The sequence below is a fragment of the Camelus bactrianus genome, chromosome 3 (assembly GCF_048773025.1).
Source record: "Camelus bactrianus isolate YW-2024 breed Bactrian camel chromosome 3, ASM4877302v1, whole genome shotgun sequence".
Lineage (NCBI taxonomy): Eukaryota > Metazoa > Chordata > Mammalia > Artiodactyla > Camelidae > Camelus > Camelus bactrianus.
The window spans coordinates 118231990-118237747 of NC_133541.1; positions in this window are offsets into that span (position 1 = coordinate 118231990).

Here is a 5758-nt window from a genome sequence, read left to right on the forward strand (position 1 = left end):
CATTTGTTTTGTTAGAGGTTTTTACAGGGGCCCCATGACCTGACTCACAGCTGCAAGAACAAAGAATTCCTGCACCAAGAAGTTTGCACCAACCACCCACAACCCCTCTCCTTTTTAGTGTAAAAGGAGCCTGAATTCTCACTCGGAGAAGGTGGCTCTCCAGGACATTAGCCTGCCATCTTCTCAGTCAGCTGGCCTTCCAAATAAAGTCACTGTTCTTTACCCCGACACCACGTCTCCCGATTTCTTGGCCTCTCTCGTACGACTTGCGGAATGAGTGTGGACTTGGAAACACAGGGAAGGAAGGCCAAGTCAGGACTCTCACCCTCCTGAAGGATCCCCTCTGCCTTTGCTCACAATACCACCAAGGGGTTACTGGGACAGTGGATGGAAAAATGAGGCTGCAAAACGTCCATGAGCACTGGGCCTGGGTGGGAGAGCTGGGGGGTGCTTTCCGAAGCACACCCGGCCTCCTTCCGAGTCACATCACACCCCTGTCCCCAGGACCCAGGGAGGCCTGGAGCCCCACACAGCAGACACATCCAAACCTGCCGATGCCCAGTGACCGGTCCAGTGTGCACCCCTCTGGTGCCCTCCTCCCTGCTCATCCTCCCTCTGCCCCACCGGCTCAGCCCTAGTCCCAGCACATCCCCACCCAGGGCCAGCACTGCTGGAGGAACACCCTCGGCAGGCTACCCAGCCTCACGCCCTCAGGTCCGCACACTTGGTTGGTACAGCTCTGCCCCTTTCCAGCCCTCATCTCTGACTCTCCAGCCGCCTACTCTCCCGCCCTCCGCCCCCTGCCCTACAGAGCGCCCTCCTCTGGTAACGGCATCCTGGCCTCCAGGACTGACAGGGATCCCACCCCTTTGCTTCACCAGCTTCTCCTCTTCTTCTAAGAATGTTCAGTGTAGCCTATGGTGTCCCAGGCCCTGCTACTTGTACGTGATGAGTATCAGCTCCAATTCCCAACCCTTTCACAGACGGAGACACGGAGGCCCTGGAGCTGGCAGCCCCTAGTGAGGAGGGAGCCAGCTGGGTGGGCGAAGGTCCCAGGTGGTCCCAGAGCTGCCACACCGGCCTTGATGCCCTGGCTGTGGCCACTTCCACGTCAGAGGAAAGCCCTCTGTTGACTCCCAGGCTTTCTCGGGGATACCCGGCTGCAATGGACCCCAACCAAGCCACGTGCACAGCCGTGCCCTGTCACCCCTCCCTTCCTCGGTATGTGCTGGGTTTCTGCTGGGCAGCTCTGTCCCACCTGCCAGTCCCCATCCTCCCCAGCCAGACCCTGCCATCCATGTCTGGCCCCACAGTCACCTCCTGTCGCCTGGCCCCAGTCTTCTGCACAAGCCCCGTGAACTCAGAGCCCAGCTACCACATCCAGGGCCTGGGGAGGGCAGCGTGTGAGCACACGGCTCGGCCCCTGGACAGGTACACGCCGCCTGCCGTCAGGACCATGCGCTCTGCCCCAGCTGCTTCCTGCCCAGCAGCCGGGAGCGGGACCCACTGCAGCGCTGCGTCAAAACCCCACACAGAAAAATGCTCGGGCCGAGGGAGGGCGAGGAGGGGAGAGTGGACATTCAGAAAGAAAGGGGCTGGCAGAGCCCGGGCCCCCTCCACCGGGAGAACCGTGTGTCCACCAGGCACATGGGTTCCCAGCACTGGGGATGAGTGTGACAGGACTTAGAAACCAGTGTCTATTGGCCATACTTTCATTTGGAAGTAGGCGAGTAGAGCCATCTTACCTGAGTGGGAAACTGCAGCTGACCGAGCCAGAAGCCACCCCGTCTGTGAAATCAAAGAGCTGGACTGTGGCTGTTTACTTAAACAGCATTTTTTCCTCAACTTCAATCAAGAGAGTACCTATGAATAATAAACAATTTAAATAAATAAACCTAGCTCCAATCTTCTCAAGAAGTAGTTGCTTTCAACAACTGTACAAAGATAACACTGAGTCTGTCAGACGTGACGAACGGGGGTCTAGTGGGGAAACGGGACGTTTGAAAAGAAGGTTCAGGACGAGTGGACGGTGTGCAGGACAAGGCCAGAGCTCCTCTCTCCCAGGAGCCCCGGGCAGCATGGGGCCACGAGCTCAACCCTGGCTCCTAAGCCAAGGAAGAGTCCTGGACAGTGTGGAGGCTGCCGTCTATGACATGAACACCCGACGGGGCACAGGACCCTCCTTTCGGGGAGAACAGCGTCATCACCCCTTGTGCTCATTCAGTCAGTCACCATCCACACCCACCCGTCGGGGCACACTCCCAGAACTCCAAACAGCACCCCGCACAGGATGGGGCCTAAGGAGCTTGTGCCCCATGGACGAATCTTTTCACCTGCCAGGAAGGTGAGGGACAACCTGCCTCCACCTGTCCTGCCAAGAGGGCAGGCAGAGGCCACGCACCTACCTGTCCAGGTGATAGGCAGGTGCAAGGCACATACACACATGCACCTGGACCAGGTGACGAGCAGGCACAGGATGGACACACACACACACACACACACACACACACACACACACACACACGTACCTGGACCAGGTGACGTGTAGGAACACACACAGGACACCAGGAAGCAGACGTAGAACTCCAGGAGGAGCAAGACGGTCACACCCCTAGGACAGACGACACACGGTCCCTGCAGGCTGGGCCAGGTGAGGTGTGCCCAGAGGATGCCAGGAGCCCCGGCCTTCCTCCCCTGCCCCACCCCGGGTCCCGGGTCCCCAGCCCCAGGGAAGGAACAGTGGTGTCTAGGGAGATGCCCGTGCTGGTCCTCTTCTAGCAGAGGAGCCCCCCCTGTGTCCGCCCTCACTTCCCCGCCACCCCAGGGTCCCTCTAGCCCTGGGAGCACCTGAGAGGCACTCTCCTCATGCAGGAAGGCCGAGCGCTGCACAGACCTGGCTGCCGTGCACTGCCCTCTTGCTGGGCCTCATCTGGAGGGGGCTTTTCTAGAAAAAGCTGGATCCCCAGGGTAGGGCCATTCAGGTGGCCACAGTGTGTGCAGTGTCTGGGGGTGGGGGTGGCTGCCATGTGTTTTGAATTGACTCCACTCGGGAGGTTCATTAAGAAAGTGGTACAATCGTTTCTCGGCCTTTTGGCTGAGATCAAGTGTGAAGACAGTGGGACATCTGGAGAAAATGCAGATTTTTCTGGGGTTTTCTTACTAAAGAACAAAAAATGCCAAACTGCTTTTGAGTCATAATGGTTAAATGTTCTTAAAGTTATTATTGTATGTGTGTTCCTTTCCAGAGCCGACTTTTTCTCATTTTAATGTTTCTGAACATTTGTTGAAAAGCACCGGGAAACCAGGGTGCCCATTTGGTCTGTTTCCTCTCGCAGAGGCTGTCATGACACCAGTGGTGCGTGTGCTGCGGACGCAGAGGTCGCAGAACTGAGTACATTTAAAATTAACAGCTCAGAAGGAGCAGCCCCCATGCCCCGGCTAGCAGGCTCGTGCGGCCACCTCCTCCAGGAAATGGGGAACTGGTGTGAGGCTCAGGCTGCCCCCCGAGGTGGGGGCACCACCGGACTGTGACTTCGGGAACGCTTACGGTCCCTCCTTCTAGATCCTCGCCCACTGCAGAGTCTGGGGGGCCTGGTGTGGGGATCTGACATGCAACTGTGGCTCGACCACCTGCTGGCGGTGAGATCCCAGCTGAGTTACCTCATCGTCAGTATTGGGGCCCTCGTGTCTGTAAGTGGGGTCTCACAGCACCTGAGTGCTGGCACCGTATTGAGGGCTTCTGGGCACGACATGTGAGCAGTGCACGGTGCCCAGCACACAGCAATGGACCTTGTTCTTTGAAAATATTCATAAAATCAGTAAATCCCTAGCAAGCGTGACAAAGAAAAGGAGAGAAAGACACTTACAAGTTCAGGAAAGAAATGTGATTTTACTACCAATACCGCAGACATGAAGAGGATGATAAACACCACGAACAACATCACACATGGAAATCTGACAGCTCAGATCAGTGACCTACCCCTAGAAACACACAAACTATCGCAAATCACCCAACAGGACAGATCATTAGAATACTCTATAATTACTAAAGAAATTTAATTCATAATTTTAAAATCCATGAAAAAGTAATTTCCAGGCTGAGATGATTTCAGCAGAGAATTCTACCAAACATTTAAAGAAAAATTAACCAATGAAACTAGAACACTCCCTTACACCATACACAAAAATAAACTCAAAATGGATCAAAGACTCAAACATAACACAACATACAATAAACCTCCTGGAAGAAAAAAATCTAGGCAAAGCATTATCTCACATACATCTCAAAAATCTTCTCCTAGGCCAGTCTACCCAAGCAATAGAAATAAAAGCAAGAATAAACAAATGGGACCTTATGAAACTTGCAAGCTTCTGCACAGCAAAGGAAACCATGAACAAAACAAAATGACAACCTACGGGATGGGAGAACACTTTTGCAAAAGATGAAACCAACAAAGGCTTCATCTCCGGAATACATAAGCAGCTCATATGACTTAATAAGAAAAACACACACAACCCAAACCAAAAATGGGCAGAAGACCTAAACAAGCAATTCTCCAGGGAAAAAATACAGCTGATCAATACCCACATGAGAAAATGCTCAATATCACTAATTATCAGAGAAATGCAAAGCAAAACTACTATGAGATTCCTCAAAAGACCAGGAATAGACTTACCATATGACCCAGGAATCTCACTCCTGGGCATATATATCCAGAAGAAACCCTACTTCAAAAAGACACCTGCACCCCAATATTCATAGCAGCACTATTTTCAATAGCCAAGACATGGAAACACCCTAAATGTCCATCAACAGATGACTGGATAAAGAAGTTGTGCTACATTTATACAATGGAATACTATTCAGAAATGAAAAAGAGTAACACCATTTACAGCAACATGGGTGGATCTGGAGATGGTTATACTAAGGGAAGTAAGCCACAAAGAGGAAAAATACACCATATTATCACTTATATGTGGAATCTTTAAAAAAAAATGACACTAACGAACTTATTTATAAAACAGATTCACAGACATCAAAAACCACCATACGGTTAACAGAGGGGCAAGGGGGTGGGAAGAGATAAATTGGGAGTCTAAGTACTAAAAACTAATACTAATACTACTAGTAAAGATACTAAATAATAAACATAAAATAGGTAAACTGCAAGGTCCTACTGTACAGCTCAGGGAACTGTACTCAGTACCTTGTAGTAACCTGTAAAGGAAGAGAATATGAAAAGAAATACATGTACATGGATGACTGAAACAGTACGCTGTACACCAGAAACTGAAACAGCAGTGTAAATTGACTACACTTCAATTTAATAAAAAGATCAGTGGGTTCCCACAAGATGACCAAGAGGAAAAATGGCTAAAACACATCAAATCCATAATAGCCAACAAATTCATCATCATGATAATAGACAAAACAAAGGTTCTTGGTCACCTTTGTAAGTACCAGGGCACCAGTTCATCATTCTGAAAACTGGGAACTCAAGCAAGCAAGCAAACAAACAACAGCCATCTCTTCTGCCTTTCCTATATCAACTACATTATAGTGACCGTACTTCTTAAGAAAGATTTCTTTAAAGAACACAGTTTCAGCTAATAAATCTGGGAGGGGGTGACAAAATTTTTCACGGGTCTAGAAGGCAACAAGAACAACATTGACAAACAGATAGTGACGACCAGCGACTCTGTGTGCTGGTTCCTATGACACATTGCTGCTCAGGGGCAGCCTGAGCCCGACCACCCT